This window comes from Entelurus aequoreus, unplaced genomic scaffold (assembly GCF_033978785.1).
Source record: "Entelurus aequoreus isolate RoL-2023_Sb unplaced genomic scaffold, RoL_Eaeq_v1.1 HiC_scaffold_56, whole genome shotgun sequence".
NCBI classification, from domain to species: Eukaryota; Metazoa; Chordata; class Actinopteri; order Syngnathiformes; family Syngnathidae; genus Entelurus; species Entelurus aequoreus.
Window position 1 is genome coordinate 266,416 of NW_026907988.1, and position 20,004 is coordinate 286,419.

General features: G+C 39.9%; 1 protein-coding gene across 6 annotated transcripts in view; it reads right to left on the reverse strand.

The window, feature by feature from the left end:
• LOC133645426 (uncharacterized) overlaps positions 1–6,297 on the reverse strand; it is a 129,311-nt gene extending 123,014 nt beyond the window's left edge. For 2 of the 6 annotated variants that reach the window (XR_009825099.1, XR_009825100.1), the window contains exons 1-3: positions 5,754–6,296; positions 5,605–5,679; positions 599–723 (exon numbers count right to left, since the gene is read on the reverse strand). The gene's annotated coding sequence lies outside the window, so the exon portion shown is untranslated. Of the gene's footprint in view, positions 1–598; positions 724–5,604; positions 5,680–5,753 lie in introns of all 6 variants that reach the window. The other 4 variants (XR_009825101.1, XR_009825096.1, XR_009825098.1 and 1 more) reach the window with 4 other exon arrangements.
• Between the last annotated feature and the right edge of the window lie 13,707 nt (positions 6,298–20,004).

Consider the following 20,004-nt stretch of genomic DNA (forward strand, 5'->3'; position numbering starts at 1 on the left):
GATCTTAAGGTCTGCAATAAAGATTGATGATATGGGGGTGTATTAGTGGGTAACTTACACGTTTGTGAAGGCACCATTAATGCTGAAAGGTACATACAGGTTTTGGAGCAACAAAAGTTGCCATCCAAGCGACGTCTTTTTCATGGCCGCCCCTGCTTATTTCAGTAAGATATCGCCGAGCCACATTCTGCACGTGTTACAACAGCGTGGCTTCGTAGTAAAAGAGTGCGGGTACTAGACTGGCCTGCCTGTAGTACGAACTGTGCTCTGTAAATAAACTCGCCTTGCCGACCGTTTTCTGTCGTGGACAACGACAATTTCAATAAACTACAAGTTAAAAAAAAGGCATGAACATTTCCCTCTTTTGGGTATTGAAAAAATGTATGGAACGGCGCCGCTCAAGTACCGATCCATACCAGACTGTGAATTTTGTGCATCGTTCGTGGCACCCTTTGTGTTTACGCGTTTCATGGGTCAGGATTGCACCACCTAACGCATTTTTGATACATGGTTACTATGCAGTGTGTGTGTTATTCACTATGACAATGACAATAAATGCATTGAACTGAATAAAAATCATGTTAGAGTAAATGAATACTTCTCTGATTTGAGGGCGAAGGCTTGTTCATGTGTCCTGTGATGAACTGGCGGCCAGTCTAGGGTGTAGGCCGGGGGTCAGCAACCCGCGTCTCTTTAGCACCGCCCTCGTGGCTCCCTGGACCTCTTTCAGAGATGTGTGAAAATGGAAAAAGATGAAGAACATTTTTATTGGAATATATTTTCTGTAGGAGAACAAACATGACACAAACCTTCCTAATTGTTAGAAGTCCCACTGTTTATGTTAAACATGCTTCACTGATGAGAGTATTTAGCAAGCACTGTTTTGTCCTACTAATTTCAGCGATCCTTGAACTCATTGTTGTTTGTTTACATGTACAACTTTCTCCGACGCTGCCACAGAAAGACGTGTTTTATGCCACTTCTTCTTTGTCTCATTTTGTCCACCAAACGTTCTACGCTGTGCGCGAATGCACAAAAGGTGAGCTTTGTTGATGTTATTGACTTGTTGGAGTGCTAATCAGGCATATTTGGTCAGAGCATGACTGCAAGCTAATCAATGCTAACATGCTATTTAAGCTAGCTGTATGTACATATTGCATCATTATGACTCGTTTGTAGGAATATTTGAGCTCATTTAATTTCCTTTACTTATGTCCTCTGTGCATTTCATTTATATTTGCATGTCTCATGACACATCATCTGTACGTAATATTGGCTGCATTTCTGACAGTTGTTTGTGCGCCATGTTGTTCCAGACCACAGCAAACGTTACCCAGCTTGTAAAGATTGTAATAAATCCATTAGAAGAAGACAGCCTGCCTTTTCCTTTAACTTGGACACACACATTTATACCTTTGACCCTTATGAGCCAGTCATTTCCAGAAGTTATCTCATCATGTGAGAAGCCTCCATTTAAATAACATATTATTATTTGATCTTAATAGATTAAAAATGAACAGCAATGAGTTGACTGATGAACATTATCACATCATTTAATCAGAAAGTATACATATCGACAAATAAAGGTAGAATACTATTAACCGCAACATGTAAGTGTAAAAAAAAAAACAACAACATTATGATTTGTACATTTTCAGAATGTGCTTGCTCTATTTTTAACAAAGAAAAAAACAAACAATCTGAAGTTGTCTTTATTTTTAAGTTATCGTGCCTTGATTTTACCAGTCCGGCCCACTTGGGAGTAGATTTTTGTCCATGTGGCCCCCGATCTAAAATGAGTTTGACACCTCTACATTAGAACTTACGAATAATGGATTGGTAGGTTCATCGTAGCCAGCCTTGTGTATTATTCTAATGACCCTTTTTTCAAGTTGAATTATTGAGCCTGTGTTTGTTCTATAAACATTTCCCCAAAGTTCAACACAGTATGTTAGATATGGAAAAATAAAAGAATAATATAACTACAGCTGCAGCTATCGAATATTTTAGTAATCGAGTATTCTATCGAATATCCCGATCGATTAATCGAATAAATCATAATTTTGTTTAATTATACACGTTAAGATGTGCCCTCAATTATTGTGGTTGGCCTAATCGTCTTATTTCCTAAACGCCTGTTTTCATTATTGAAGGCTGACACGCACAGCTAAAAATGTGTATGTGCTAATAAAAACAGGTGCGCTCACAGCCCTATGTGCTGTGTGGTGTGACCGCATAAACAAAGTTCTTGTCTCTCGTGCGTTTTTGATGATTATCATACGGTGCCGTTTAAACGTTTTCTAAACTCGAGCGTACTTAAAAGAGCGGTGTCGTGCAGTGCAAGGGGGGGATGATCTGTGACGTAAACACGCTGTGCAACACCTAAACAGTCTGTGCGAAACGTGAGCTTTGACTACTGTTTAGTGAACCAGGCAAAATGCCGTAAAAAAAAATATGTACGACACCTCGAGGCAGCAACAATTCCTCTAATGTATTTTGTAATCGAATTACTCAAGGAATCATGTGCAGATATTTCTTATTCAGCATGTGTCTTACTTTATATAAAGAATAGCAATGGATTTGGATGTTTTTAGAATAGAATAGAATAGAAAGTACTTTATTGATCCCTCGGGGAAATTCAGCACCACAGTTCGCTCACAATAAAAATAAACACTAAGGTATTTTTTACATGTGAATAATATAAATACAGTCTATTATACAGCATTATTCACTTGTGAATAATATAAATACAGTCTATTATACACAGTGTTGGGTTAGTTACTGAAAACCATTAACTAGTTACAGTTACTAGTTACTTTATTTCAAAAGCAACTCAGTTACTAACTCAGTTACTTACACCAAAAAGTAATGCGTTATTGTGAAAAGTAACTATTTAGTTACTTTTTTTTTTCTTTTTCTTTTTTTAAAGCTACCATTAATGCCCTTTAAGCCTTCATTTAAGTACTGTTATTGCACTGGAGAATAATACAATCTGTTGATCAGCGCTAGGAATTTTCAAAATGGGGTCCCAGGGACCCCATCAAGTCATAAAAATGGGGTCCTACAGTAAATTTTTGGGGTCCCACTTTTTGGTAAGCGTTTTGACAACAAAAAAGATAAACGTATGCATTATCCTGTTATATCTCACATTATATATTGTGTTTTGGAAAAAGGTTGTCATAAACGTTACTTAATTCATAAAAAAAAATAATAAAGAAAGAAAACAAATTTGTATACATATGTAAATGTATTCAGTTATAAACATTCATTCACTTTCTTCTTTCCTTCATGGATCTAAACTTTACCGCTGCTGGTAGTTTTTTCTATGTTTTTATTGAATAAGTTGTAGGTGTATTTATTTCAGTATAAAAGTGTAAAAAGTGTTTTGCTTGGGTCATGAAATGATGATAATGGTGTGCCAGGGCATACAAACATTTTATATTTAACGCTTAAATCTCTGGAGTCTACATCAACTTCAGATCGATCCCTCATTTCAAAATGTTTTAGTTATGTTGTTTTTTTGTCTGTTTGTTTTCCGCCCTTTTTCGTCAAACAAAACTATGTTTTTAATGGCAAACACACAAAATATGCAAAATCTTCCACCAAAAATATTTTTCAAAGTGGAATATTTGATGTGAAGTAATGGGAACCTTGGATAGGTCAATAATTCATAATAACATTGATTTTGATTCAATATTATGCTTTGAGCAATGACAGTTTGAAATAAATTGATTAATGTGGACCCCGATTTAAACAAGTTGAAAAACTTATTCGGGTGTTACCATTTAGTGGTCAATTGTACGGAATATGTACTGTACTGTGCAATCTATTCGTCGTCGGCGGTCACTCGAAACGAGTATGACTGTCCTCCGTAGGGAGGACGCCTGTGCGTGGAATCTTTTAATGTGGGGAGACTGGTGCACGGTCAGCCACCACACAGTCCTTGGCATTGAGCGGGCCAGGGTCCAGTGGCATGGAGACCAAGACGACTGGGGACCCGTCTTTGCTGCAGCCTTCATCCGCCTTCCCAGCCGTTGTGGTGCATTCCGCTGCCGCCATCTTCCGCCTGGTCCACCGTTGAGGCGGTTTTCACTATTCGCCCATAGCTGGGGTTATTTACCCATAGCTGGGACAGGGGTTGACTGGGCACCAGGGCATGTCCACACACCGGTGGGCCTGCATGCCCCGTCTCTGGGGCCCCCTGCTGCTCCGAGATCCCGTACAACTTAGCCTGGAACCGCGAGGTTCCAGTTACCGTGTGTGGCCACGAGGAGGCATGTACGAGTCTTGACAATGGAGAGGCTATGTACCGGCTGAGGAGGCTTATGCACTCTGCTCCTCTTTTCGCCCTCTGAGACAGAGGGCTAGCCGGCGGCACTAGCTGAAAGCAATGAGTATCAGGCAGAAGCAGCATGCAGCATAGCAAGCAAAAGCGGCATGCAGCATGCACTAACTACAGGTACTACTACTCCAAGGCTACTGCACTAGACGCATCACATCGCCCTGTGCGATGTTTTCTGCACACACACACACACAATCTATTAATAAAAGTCTCAATCAATCAATCCACTCCCTCGCTCTCTCTGTCCCTCCCTCACGAATGCTGCTGCGTGTGCACAATTAGTTTTGTTTTTAACCCCATCTTAACCCTGAACGTACAATGAAAATATACGCAACCCTGCCGGACATTTGAGGCATTTAAGAAACTCCGCCCGGACAGCCCCGCAAAAGAAGACACATGGTCAGTCTAGAATATCTCCATGTTAAGAAACTCGGCTTCAGCTCCACCATGATGTCTTGTAAGTAAACACAGACACGCCCCCCCCCCCCCCACCCCTCCACACACACACACACACACACACACACACACACACACACACACACACACACACACACACACACACACACACACACACACACACACACACACACACACACACACACACACACACACACACACACACACACACACACACACACACACACACACACACACACAGCGCCTCTTCTCTTGTCCCCGTTGTGACACAGGAAGAATTAAGTTAAGTTAAAGTTAAAGTACCAATGATTGTCACACACACACACTAGGCGTGGTGAAATTTGTCCTCTGCATTTGACCCATCCCCTTGGGGAGCAGTGGGCAGCAGCGGCGCCGCGCCCGGGAATCATTCAGAAGGACGACACTGCAACTCTCCAATAAAACACACTCAGATCTTCTGTTTTTAGCCGATACTACATAAGAAATGACATAAAATAACGCAGTAACGCATCATGTAGTAACGGTAACTGAGTTACTGAATATAAAAAATAACGCGTTAGACTACTAGTTACTTTGTAACGCGTTAGTCCCAACACTGATTATACAGCATTATTCACATGTCAATAACATAAATACAGTCTATTATACAGCATAATTCACATTTGAATAATATAAATACATTTAAGTTAAGTATTGTTTTCCCTTTAACATCACAAATGAGTTTGACATTTGAAGTTAATTGCTTACATGAATGGACTTTTCCAGCATATTATGTGTGTATGACTTTCACCTGTGTAATAGAATGACTTCATGCAACTTTTCTCGGAGGACAATTGAACACTCACCTACCGAAAATGCAAACTTCGTCGCTGCTCGGTGACCTTTGTCTAGCGGCAGAATGTCTCTCTCGTCGTGTTGATCTAAATGAGAAGGAATGAATGACATTGGAACAAATAACAGCGCTGACATGATAGGAGGCGTGTTAGTTAGCAACCTGTTGTATTCTGATGACGTGCTAGCGTCACTTCCGCTGGGACGAGACCGGAGCGGTTAAAAAACGTGACTTTCATTTATAATAATTGAATGGTGTGTGTTCAAATAACCCTCCTCGGCCTTATAATTGTTACAAGTCGCGCTGTTGACATCTTTTCTTGGGAAATGGAGTCGACTCCAGGGGGTCTTTCCGCGGGCTCTGCCATTTTGAAATATGACGTCACGACGCGACGTCATCACCACCCGGAAGTGTGGATCTTCTTCTTCTTCTTTTGTTTTTATAGCAGGTTGGCAAGCAACCTTCTGGTGTGCATTACCGCCACCTACTGACATGGAGTGTGGACCACTTCTAGAGATCACCTTAGCACAGACCTGGGCAAATGAACGTCCGGGGGCCACATGCGGCCCCTTAAGCTTTTCAATCTGAATAATATGAATAACATCATTAAAAGTTCAGTTAAAGTGCCAATGATTGTCACACACACACACTAGGTGTGGCGAAATTATTCTCTGCATTTGAACCATCACCCTTGATCACCCCCAGGGAGGTGAGGGGAGCAGTGAGCAGCAGCGGTGGCCGCGCCCGGGAATCATTTTGGTGATTCAACCCCCAATTCCAACCCTTGATGCTGAGTGCCAAGCAGGGAGGTAATGGCTCCCATTTTTATATAATAAAATACATGAATAAATCTTATTCATACACTCTTATTCATACACTCTTCTTCATGCAGTCTTATTCATACACTCTTATTCATATACTCGTATTCATGCATTCTTATTCATACACTGTTATTCATATAATCGTATTCATATACTCTTATTCATACACTCTTATTCATCCACTCTTATTCATACACTTAGTCATCCACTCTTATTCATACATTCTTATTCATCCACTCTTAGTCATCCACTCTTATTCATCCACTCTTATTCATATACTCTTATTCATACATTCTTATTCATACATGCTTATTCATACACTCTTATTCATACACTCTTATTCATACACTCTTATTCATACACTCTTAGTCATACACTCTTAGTCATACACTGTTATTCATACACTGTTATTCATACACTGTTATTCATACATTCTTATTCATCCACTCTTAGTCATACACTCTTATTCATACACTCTTATTCATACACTCTTATTCATACACTCTTATTCATACACTCTTATTCATATACTCTTATTCATACATTCTTATTCATACATTCTTATTCATACACTCTTAGTCATACACTCTTATTCACGCACTCTTAGTCACGCACTCTTAGTCATGCACTCTTATTCATACACTCTTATTCATACACTCTTAGTCATCCACTCTTTCCATCCACTGCGGAGGTCGAGGAAGGCAGTCAGAGTCCAGGGGGAAGATCGGCAGGTGAACCAGGTCATATACTCTTATTCATCCACTCTTATTCATCCACTCTTATTCATACACTCTTAGTCATACACTCTTAGTCATACACTCTTAGTCATCCATTCTTATTCATACACTCTTATTCATACACTCTTATTCATACACTCTTATTCATACACTCTTATTCATACACTCTTATTCATGCACTCTTAGTCATGCACTCTTAGTCATGCACTCTTAGTCATGCACTCTTAGTCATGCACTCTTAGTCATGCACTCTTATTCATACACTCTTATTCATACACTCTTATTCATACACTCTTATTCATACACTCTTATTCATACACTCTTAGTCATCCACTCTTTCCATCCACTGCGGAGGTCGAGGAAGGCAGTCAGAGTCCAGGGGGAAGATCGGCAGGTGAGGCTCACTGCGGAGACACGGATGTACTGTGGGAACAGGAGATGACAAGGACAAATAAGGACTAGGCACGAGGGAGACAAAGCGAGCAAAAGAGAGAGACACAGATGAGGAGCCAGAGACGTGAAGCTTACTGAATCAGGGCTTTGTTCCGGCGTGGAGTAGTCAGTGGAGTGAGCCTTTATGCTGCTGCTTCTCGTCAAGACCAGGTGCGTTGATTGATGATTGCCGCCGGCTGTGGAGGCGCGTGGCCGCGGTCTGCGTGGCGCGTGCGGGGGCGTGTCCTGCGGTGCTTGCAGCGTAGCTTCGAGGAGCTCCTGCCGAGGAGGTAGAAGCAGACTGCGCGAGCGCCGTAACAGTGCCCCCCCTCTTATGCGAGGCTCTCGACGAGCGCCGGAGAGCTCCAGAGTTGACCTGATAGAAGTCCTCCAGAAGGGTGGGGTCAGCAAGGTAGGAGGCCGACACCCAGGATCTATCCTCTGGACCATAACCCTCCCAATGTACCAAAAATACCAGGCCCCTACCTTGCCGACGGACCCCAAGGATCTCCTTGACGGTCCAAACTGGGTCACCGTTATCCAGAATTCTAGGAGGGGTAGGGTCAGGGGAAGAGAGTGGAGAACTGGAGACAGGCTTACTCTGGGATACATGGACCACCGGATGTCGCTTCACCGAGGGGGGTAGAGACAGACTAACAGATACTGTTGGATAAGCTCAGAGCAATCGGATTTAACAAAACCTCATGGAGCTGGATGCAATCCTACTTGGAGGGGAGGAAACAGGTGGTAGAGGTGAACGGCACCGTGTCCCCCCCCCCCCTCTCAGTGAGCTGTGGAGTCCCCCAAGGCAGTATATTAGGGCCTTTACTGTTCCTGGTATACATAAACGACATGTCATCGGCATGCGACTGTGAATTGTTTTTGTTTGCGGATGACTCGGTCTTGCTGGTATCCGGCAAGGACAAGTCACAGGTGGAGAAAATCCTCAGTGCTGAGCTCTGTAGAACTTGCACCCGGCTCGCTGACAACAAGCTATCCATACACTTGGGTAAAACGGAATCCATCCTGTTTGGGTCCCACATCAACCTTAAGAAAGTCAATGACTTCACTATAAAAGTGGGTGACGTTGTTCTCACCAGGAAAGATGAGGTCACCTACCTAGGTTCCATTCTAGAGGCTAATCTTTCCTGTGATAAAATGGCAACCAAGGTAATCAAAAAGGTCAACCAACGAACGAGATTTCTCTATAGAATCTCCTCTCTGGTCAACAAAAGCACCTTGAGGATTCTGGCGGGAGCTCTCGTTCAACCCTTTTTTGATTACGCATGCACCTCCTGGTACCCTAGCACCTCTAAAACCCTCAAATCTAAACTCCAAACATCCCAGAACAAGCTAGTCAGATTACTTCTAGACCTCCACCCCAGATCCCACCTCACTCCTACCCACTTCTCCAAAGTGGGCTGGCTCAAGGTGGAGGACAGAGTAAAACAACTTGCACTGAGCCTAGTCTATAAAATCCGCTACACCTCCCTGATACCGAAGTACATGTCAAACTACTTCCATAACGTAAATGACCGCCATAACCACAACACCAGGGGGAGCTCCACTAACCACGTTAAACCCAGATTCCGATCTAACAAAGGTCTTAACTCATTCTCTTTCTATGCCACATCAATGTGGAATACACTCCCAACAGGTGTAAAAGAAAGCATAAGAAAAAGTATCTACATTTGATTGTTAACATTTGATTTATATATGTTTATTTTTGTAATATTTTTATGAATTTATTAATCAATCAACAAAACAATACACAACAATGCAATCCAATTCCAAAAGCAAACCCGCCTCAGCAACACTAAGAACAACAGTAAACAGAGCAATTGAGGACACACAAACATGACACGGAACAATCCAAATGTAGTGAAACAAAAATGAACATTATCGACAACAGCATCAATACTAGTAACAATTTCAAAACAGCAGTGATTAAAAATCCCTCATTGACATTATCATTAGACATTTATATATATAAAAAAAAGAACAATAGTGTCACAGTGGCATACACTTGCATCGCATCTCATAAGCTTGACAACACACTGTGTCCAATATTTTCACAAAGATAAAATAAGTCATATTTTGGTTCATTTAATAGTTGAAACAAATTATTCTTGAGACAAGATTTCGGGCCCCAATGACATATTTATTTGAGAAGCTGTCTCAGAAAATTATGATATAAAACAATAACTCCCCAGCTGGAGCCTTCCTAGTCACTGCTGGACCATGACTTGGATTTGAACCTAGTACCCTTTGATTGGGCGCTAGCTGCTATAACCACTCGGCTATCTTTTGTCTGCCATTTCACAGTTTTCGTGCCCCAATGACATAACCTGTCCTAGTAAACTAGGATATAAAACAGCAACTCTTCCAGTTGGAGCTTTCCTAGTCACTGCACGACATGATGTGGATTTGAAACCAATCCCCTTTGAGTGACAGCTAGCTGCCTTAACCACTCAACTATCATTGGTCTGCTGGAGCCAAGACTTCGGGCCCCAATGACATATTTAATTGAGAAACTGTCTCAGTAAACTATGATACAAAAAAGTAACTCCTCCAGCCGGAGTTTACCCAGTCACTGCTCGGCCATGACTGGGATTTGAACCCAGTCCTTGATTGGAAGCTAGGTGCTTTAACCACTCAGCTACCCTTTGTCGTGCCCCAATGACATATTTAAATGAGAACCTGTCTCAGTTAACTACAAATGGACGTGTAAAAAAACACTGACTCTTTTGGCTGGAGTCTTGTAACCTGACCGGGATTTGTACCCAGTACCCCTTGGTGCACAGTTACCAGTGTTAACCACTCAGCTACATATATATACTGTACATACTGTATATGTACATATACAAAAATTAACATTTACACCGTATATCTAAGGGTTGTCAAGTGATTAATTTGTTTTAATCAGATTAATCACACTCTACATCTGTGATTAATCACAGATTATTTTTCTAGCATTTTTTTAAATATATATATATATATATATATATATATATGTGTGGGAAAAAATCACAAGACTATTTCATCTCTACAGGCCTGTTTCATGAGGGATTTCCTCAATCCTCTCCTGAGGATTGAGGAAATCCCTCATGAAACAGGCCTGTAGAGATGAAATAGTCTTGTGATTTTTTCCCACACATACATATTACGCTCTACCACGGTATCGAGCACTATTTTTTGGATAATCTAATTAAGACATATATATATATATATATATATATATATATGGGGTGAAGGAGTGATGCGTGGGATGATGCAACACTATGCCCAGATGTGGGATGTGAGTTCAGGATGTTGGTGTGGCTTGTGCAGCCCTTTGAGACACTCGTGATTTAGGGCTATATAAGTACTGTGAAGTCTGGGAAGCTAAATAAGGCACACTTGGAAATAATGAATTTCTTTATGTGTGCAATTGCGGCAGAAGTCCACAGGAGGGCGCACGTTCCCTTCCAGAGTCTATTGCTGCCATTAAAAGACACTTGGGCAATAGCCAGAGGTGCACTCTTAAAACGAATGTGTTGGAAATAACACAATTTGTGTTGTTTTTTTTACACATCTCCATGTCCAGAGGGGGACAACTCAACTTGTCAATTTTAACACATTAACTTTGTTACTTATATTAACACAGTAAATGTGTAGGTTTTAGTAACAAATGTTTGTGTTACTCAAATTAAACACATTTTGTGTATATTGGCAACACTTGTGTGTGTGTGCATGCTATGCTATATAAAAAAACAACATAATTGAAATTTAATTGGCATTTAATTCAAAAATTCCTTCTATTCATTACAAGTCACAACATTTAGGAAATAAGTCTGTATCTTGTCAGTAAGTGCAATTCAGAATCTCTCAGCTCATATTAGGGATGTCCGATAATGGCTTTTTGCCGATATTGTCCAACTCTTTAATTACCAATACCGATATCAACCGATATATACAGTCGTGGAATTAACACATTATGCCTAATTTGGACAACCAGGTATGGTGAAGATAAGGTACTTTTTAAAAAAATGAATCAAATAAAATAAGATAAATAAATTAAAAACATTTTCTTGAATAAAAAAGAAAGTAAAACAATATAAAAACAGTTACATAGAAACTAGTAATTAATGAAAATTTGTCAAATTAACTGTTAAAGGTTAGTATTATTAGTGGACCAGCAGCACGCACAATCATGTGTGCTTACGGACTGTATCCCTTGCAGACTGTATTGATATATAATGTAGGAAGCAGAATATTAATAACAGAAAGAAACAACCCTTTTGTGTGAATGAGTGTAAATGGGGGAGGGAGGTTTTTTGGGTTGGTGCACTAATTGTAAGTGTATCTTGTGTTTTTTATATGGATTTAATAAAAAAATTTAAAAAAATTAAAAAAAACACCGATAATAAAAAAAAACGATACCGATAATTTTCGATATTACATTTTAACACATTTTTCGGCCGATAATATCGGCAGACCGATATTATCGGACATCTCTAGCTCATATACATCAAGTGGCAAAGCATCAGTTGCATCTTTCAGATTCATCACTTGAAATTAGTCTTTTTAATCACATAAGTGTGAAGGTGTTCATCAAAATAGTTAACAGTGAGAACTCTCAACAAAATGAACACCTCATCACGGTCAGAAAAGGTTACAATATACACTGTCTCTCCAAAGATATGTTTGTTGTCCAGATCACATTTGAAGGAAAGCACACAACCAGGTCTGTAGCAATGACCAAATATAGACACACAACTGATACTCCAAATGTTTAAATCATTGATTGAAACTTTATTAGTAGATTGCACAGTGAAGTACATATTACATACAATTGACCACTAAATGGTAACACCCCAATAAGTTTTTCAACTTGTTTAAGTCGGGGTCCACTTATGTCCACAGGCTGCCATTTTTTCAATCAACAACTCCTACTTTACCAACCAGGCAAGGTTACAAGCCCAATACAATTTGTTTTTATTTTTTATTATTATTTTTTTTTTTATAATGTCCTGCCCAGCTTCTCGGGCAAATCATATAGTAGATGTAGATGCCCGTATCGGCTGTTCAGATTTACTTTACAAAAGAGAAGTGTAGGATACTTCTCTTGTTGCCTTACTTGTATTTTGACTTTATTAAATGTATTTATATTATCATTTGGTGCAGCCGGGCCGGAGCAGGAGGGGATAGAAAGAGAGAAAAAGGAAGACAGAGGGGGGAATTGTGGGGACAAGAGGGGGATTAGACAGAGAGACAAAAACAACAACAACAACAACAACAACAACAACAGAGCAACATCAGCAAATACGACATGTACAAATATGATGGTAAAAGTAATAGCAAATAAGCAGTTAGCGAAAATAAAAAAATAATACAGAAATGACAATGAGCATTATTACACTAAAAACGGAGCAATATGAATACCAATAGAAATAGTGCTATTGATAATAAACAATACCAATACTTTACCTTTATTATCAACAATACAATTGTTCAAATGCAACAATACATATACGTCATGATAACTTGAGATACGAAAGAATGCAGAAAAATGGAGGGGAAGAAAGAGAAGCAACCTACATTAACCTTGTAGATTGTTATAGTAACAATAGGTTAAGCTTTGTCAGTGTGCCATGTGTTATACCCAGTTTACCCTAGGGCAACAACGTTAATATATGTTTGATGAAACGTGATTATGTGCATGAGTGTATGTGTGCATATGTACTTGTATATGTACAGAATGTGTATATGTGTGCTTGTACAGTGAATGTATATGTACAGTATGTGTATATGTGGGTTTGTACAGTGAATGTATATGTACAGTATGTGTATATGTATGTTTTTACAGTGAATGTATATGTACAGTATATGTATGTGTGTGTTTGTACAGTGAATGTATATGTACAGTATGTGTATATGTATGTTTTTACAGTGAATGTATATGTACAGTATGTGTATACAGTATGTTTGTATAATGAATGTGCGTGTGGATGTACGAACTTTGAGTGTGTAAATATGTACTGTATTTATTTGTATATGTATGTGGGAGCGTAGGTACCTATGTATGTATGTGTGTATGTGTGTGAGTATATGTGAATTTGCATGTACAATACATTTGACTCCCAGTGTGTGCGGGAGCCAGAGTACGGCCCCAGCCTCCCCGAGAGCCCATCCCACAAACAGTAGGTGTGGTGCCCAGGGAACCAGGGGCCACCGCCCCCACGCAGCCAAGCCGGACAGCGACAGGAACCCCAGAGCCTGGCCCGCCGCGCCGCCCACAAGGGCCAGCAGCAGGCCGCAGACAGACGCACCCGGCAGAGGACAAGGCACGAGAAAAGCAGGGGGCAGCCAGACCCCAAGCCAGCGAGAGACCACACCCCACACGGACAGAAAGGCGGGACGCCCCGCCCGAGTCGCCCGGAGACCCCCCGCAACCGGACGGGAAGACCGCCCCCGCCCCACCGGCAACAGGGCCCCCACGAGCCCCCACCCCACCCCCACCCCCGGAGAGCGCGGCGAGGCCAGCCCACGGCCACCCCACCCAAGCCGGCCGCCACAGGACCACCCAGCACGGGGCCACAGGAACCACCCACCCCACCCGCAGAGACCCCAACGATGGAGATGGAACAACCAGCAACCGCCCCGCCGAGTTCCCCCCCTGAGGTAGGGGATTAAATAAATAAAATAAATAATATTAATAAAATATATTACAAAAAAATAAGAATAAATAAATAATTAAATCTATTTATAAAAAATAAAAAATAAAAAAAGAATTAAAAGATCACAGACATGCTGACACACAAGCCCTTTAGAAGCATTAAAGATAAGCTGACTCAATTTAAGATATTGAATAGATTGTATTTGACATCTTCTCAGCTGTTTAAAATTAGTGTGGTAGCTAGCAAGTTATGTATGAAGTGAGGCAACTCTTGTTCATTTATTGTGGGAATGTCAGAGAATAAAAGAGTTATGGTTGAAAACAACAAAAGAAGCAATCACAGTCCTTAATATAAACATCCCAATGACACTGCAAACTTGTATTCTTGGGGATCTCCATCAATTTAGTAACGTGTCAAAGAGTAAAAATGCTTTTCTTTCAATATGCATCATAACAAAAAGGGTAATATTTTAAAAAAATGGATCGATGTTGATAGTCCAACTCATACTGACTGGTGCACACAAGCTATGGAGATGATATCAGTAGAACAAACTGCATTTAGTTTAGATAATGAGTCATATATTGGAATATGGGACCCATTATTTCAATTTGTTTCAACTATTAAATGAACCAAAATATGACTTATTATATCATTGTGGAAAATATTGGACACAGTGTGTTGTCAAGCTTATGAGATGTGATGCAAGTGTAAGCCACTGTCACACTATTGTTCTTTTCTCATGTTATTCTTTATTCATGTTTTTAATATCAATGAGGGATTTTTAATCACTATGTTGAAATTATTAGTATTGCTGTTGTCGATGTTCATTTTTGTTTCACTACATTTGGATTGTTCCGTGTCATGTTTGTGTCCTCAATTGCTGTTTCTTGTTGTTCTTAGTGTTGCTGGGGCGGGTTTGCTTCTGGAATTGGATTGCATTGTTGTGTTGATTGAATAAAATTCATTATAAAAAAAATCAAAAAAAAATCAAATGTTATCAGAAGGTAGATACTTTTTCTTATGCTTTCTGGTGTGTGTGTGTGTGTGTGTGTGTGTGTGTGTGTGTGTGTGTGTGTGTGTGTGTGTGTGTGTGTGTGTGTGTGTGTCCACTACTTGCTGTACATATCCTACCAAGTCAGACCTACACTGTTTCAATGTCCATTTCTCTGATACAATTGTTGATGACTGAAGTGTTGATATCAATCAAACCTAACCCCCCCATCCCAGAATGTAAATAATTCAATGTATATACTCTGATGATTATCTTGTGTGATGACTGTATTATGATGATAGTATATATCTGTATCATGACTTGATTTAAGTGGACCCGGACTTTAACAAGTTGAAAAACTTATTGGGGTGTTACCATTTAGTGGTCAATTGTACGGAATATGTACTTCACTGTGCAACCTACTAATAAAAGTCTCAGTCAATCACGTAGTGATACAAGAACCAGGAAGATAAAGTAAGATCTGTCATCTCTGATTTAAAGTTGAAACAAGTTGTAAAGAAAAAAGCTCCTTCTTACCTCGCTTGCTGCTTCCATCCTGCTTGTAAACTTCTGACTGTTGCAGTCTATTTATTGGATGTTTTAGATGTGATTGTGATTGACTGATTGTTTTCACCTGCTCAGGTGAGCCACTTCCGCCACGTGTCTTAAAATGACAGCAATAGCCTGGAGGGGAACGTGCGCCCTCCTGTGGACTTCTGCCGCAATTGCACACATAAAGAAAGGCATTATTTGCAAGTGTGCCTTATTTAGCGTCCCAGACTTCGCAGTCTGAGTGTCCCTTATTTAGAGGAGCAGACATGTGAAGAAACACCTCTGGCTATTGCCCAAGTGTCTTTTAATGACAGCAATAGACTCTGGAGGGGAACGTACGCCCTATCCTGTAAATAATGTCAATAATTCAATGTGATTATCTTGTGTGATGACTGTATTATGATGATAGTATATATGATAGTATATATCTGTATCATGAATCAATTTAAGTGGACCCCGACTTAAACAAGTTGAAAAACTATTGGGGTGTTACCATTTAGTGGTCAATTGTACGGAATATGTACTTCACTGTGCAACCTACTAATAAAAGTCTCAATCAATCAAAATCCTTTTCAGATAGGATTTGTAAAAAAAAAACCACTCTTGCAGAGCCAAAACTAGACTTCAACTTAGGAGTCAAATATCTTAGTGCCATCTTGCAAAAAAATCGATTTTTCTTCAATTCAACACGATTGTCGATTCAAAAAGGATTTTTTCCCGATTCAAAAGGATTGTCCATTCATGGAATACATAGATTTCAGCAGGATTGAAAAGGATTGTCCATTCATGGAATACATAGATTTCAGCAGGATCTACCCCAGTCTGCTGACATGCAAGCAGAGTAGTAGATTTTTGTAAAAAGCTTTTATATTTGTAAAGGACAATGTTTTATCAACTGATTGCATTAATGTAAATTTGTTTTAACTATTAAATGAACCAAAAATATGACTTATTTTATCTTTGTGAAAATATTGGACAGTGTGACACTATTGTTCTTTTTTTATAATTTTTTATAAATGTCCAATGATAATGTCAATGAGGGATTTGTAATCACTGCTATGTTGAAATTGTAACTAATATTGATACTGTTGTTGATAATATTCATTTTTGTTTCACTACTTTTGGTTTGTTCTGTGTGGTGTTTGTGTCTCCTCTCAATTGCTCTGTTTATTGCACTTCTGAGTGTTGCTGGGTCGGGTTTGGTTTTGGAATTGGATTGCATCGTTATGGTATTGCTGTGTATTGTTTTGTTGGATTGATTAATTAAAAAATAATTCTAAATTTGTTATTACCCATACTTACCATGAGTTAATTAACCAGCTACCACTTGATTCTGTGTGGGGGAGGTGATACAACCCCACATAATGCCCTTCCCCACCCTTGCTTACTTCGGCTTGGCAAGCCTATCAGACCTGGCTGGGATTGAACCCATGAACCCTTTGACTGGGAGCTAGCTGTTTAACCATTCAGCTATCCTCAGTCTTATAATTACCGGGTTTCCGGGCCCCAATGACATATATAATTGAGAACTGTCTCAGTAAACTTTCATTTAAAAGATTCATTGCTCTGAGTGGATATTTAGTAGTTGTAGAGTGACCTGACTGGGATTGAACCCAGAACCCTTTGATTGGGAGCTAGCTGTTTAACCATTCAGCTATCCTGGGTCTTATAATCACCAGATTTCCGGGCCCCAATGACATATATAATTGAGAACTGTCTCAGTAAACTTTCATTTAAAAGATTCATTGCTCTGAGTGGATATTTAGTAGTTGTAGAGTGACCTGACTGGGTTTGAACCCAGAACCCTTTGATTAGGAGCTAGCTGTTTAACCATTCAGCTATCCTGGGTCTTATAATCACCAGATTTCCGGGCCCCAATGACATATATAATTGAGAACTGTCTCAGTAAACTTTCATTTAAAAGATTCATTGCTCTGAGTGGATATTTAGTAGTTGTAGAGTGACCTGACTGGGTTTGAACCCAGAACCCTTTGATTAGGAGCTAGCTGTTTAACCATTCAGCTATCCTGGGTCTTATAATTACCAGATTTCCGGGCCCCAATGACATATATAATTGAGAACTGTCTCAGTAAACTTTCATTTAAAAGATTCATTGCTCTGAGTGGATATTTAGTAGTTGTAGAGTGACCTGACTGGGTTTGAACCCAGAACCCTTTGATTGGGAGCTAGCTGTTTAACCATTCAGCTATCCTGGGTCTTATAATTACCAGATTTCCGGGCCCCAATGACATATATAATTGAGAACTGTCTCAGTAAACTTTCATTTAAAAGATTCATTGCTCTGAGTGGATATTTAGTAGTTGTAGAGTGACCTGACTGGGATTGAACCCAGAACCCTTTGATTGGGAGCTAGCTGTTTAACCATTCAGCTATCCTGGGTCTTATAATTACCAGGTTTCCGGGCCCCAATGACATATATAATTGAGAACTGTCTCAGTAAACTTTCATTTAAAAGATGAATTGCTCTGAGTTGATATTTAGTAGTTGTAGAGTGACCTGACTGGGTTTGAACCCAGAACCCTTTGATTGGGAGCTAGCTGTTTAACCATTCAGCTATCCTGGGTCTTATAATTACCATATTTCCGGGCCCCAATGACATATATAATTGAGAACTGTCTCAGTAAACTTTCATTTAAAAGATTAATTGCTCTGAGTGGATATTTAGTAGTTGTAGAGTGACCTGACTGGGTTTGAACCCAGAACCCTTTGATTGGGAGCTAGCTGTTTAACCATTCAGCTATCCTGGGTCTTATAATTACCAGATTTCCGGGCCCCAATGACATATATAATTGAGAACTGTCTCAGTAAACTTTCATTTAAAAGATTAATTGCTCTGAGTGGATATTTAGTAGTTGTAGAGTGACCTGGCTGGGTTTGAACCCAGAACCCTTTGATTGGGAGCTAGCTGTTTAACCATTCAGCTATCCTGGGTCTTATAATTACCAGATTTCCGGGCCCCAATGACATATATAATTGAGAACTGTCTCAGTAAACTTTCATTTAAAAGATTAATTGCTCTGAGTGGATATTTAGTAGTTGTAGAGTGATCTGACTGGGTTTGAACCCAGAACCCTTTGATTGGGAGCTAGCTGTTTAACCATTCAGCTATCCTCGGCCTTATAATTACCAGGTTTCCGGGCCCCAATGACATATATAATTGAGAACTGTCTCAGTAAACTTTCATTTAAAAGATTCATTGCACTGAGTGGATATTTAGTAGTTGTAGAGTGACCTGACTGGGTTTGAACCCAGAACCCTTTGATTGGGAGCTAGCTGTTTAACCATTCAGCTATCCTGGGTCTTATAATTACCAGATTTCCGGGCCCCAATGACATATATAATTGAGAACTGTCTCAGTAAACTTTCATTTAAAAGATTAATTGCTCTGAGTGGATATTTAGTAGTTGTAGAGTGACCTGACTGGGTTTGAACCCAGAACCCTTTGATTAGGAGCTAGCTGTTTAACCATTCAGCTATCCTGGGTCTTATAATTACCAGATTTCCGGGCCCCAATGACATATATAATTGAGAACTGTCTCAGTAAACTTTCATTTAAAAGATTCATTGCTCTGAGTGGATATTTAGTAGTTGTAGAGTGACCTGACTGGGTTTGAACCCAGAACCCTTTGATTGGGAGCTAGCTGTTTAACCATTCAGCTATCCTGGGTCTTATAATTACCAGATTTCCGGGCCCCAATGACATATATAATTGAGAACTGTCTCAGTAAACTTTCATTTAAAAGATTCATTGCTCTGAGTGGATATTTAGTAGTTGTAGAGTGACCTGACTGGGTTTGAACCCAGATCCCTTTGATTGGGAGCTAGCTGTTTAACCATTCAGCTATCCTGGGTCTTATAATTACCAGATTTCCGGGCCCCAATGACATATATAATTGAGAACTGTCTCAGTAAACTTTCATTTAAAAGATTCATTGCTCTGAGTGGATATTTAGTAGTTGTAGAGTGACCTGACTGGGATTGAACCCAGAACCCTTTGATTGGGACCTAGCTGTTTAACCATTCAGCTATCCTGGGTCTTATAATTACCAGGTTTCCGGGCCCCAATGACATATATAATTGAGAACTGTCTCAGTAAACTTTCATTTAAAAGATGAATTGCTCTGAGTTGATATTTAATAGTTGTAGAGTGACCTGACTGGGTTTGAACCCAGAACCCTTTGATTGGGAGCTAGCTGTTTA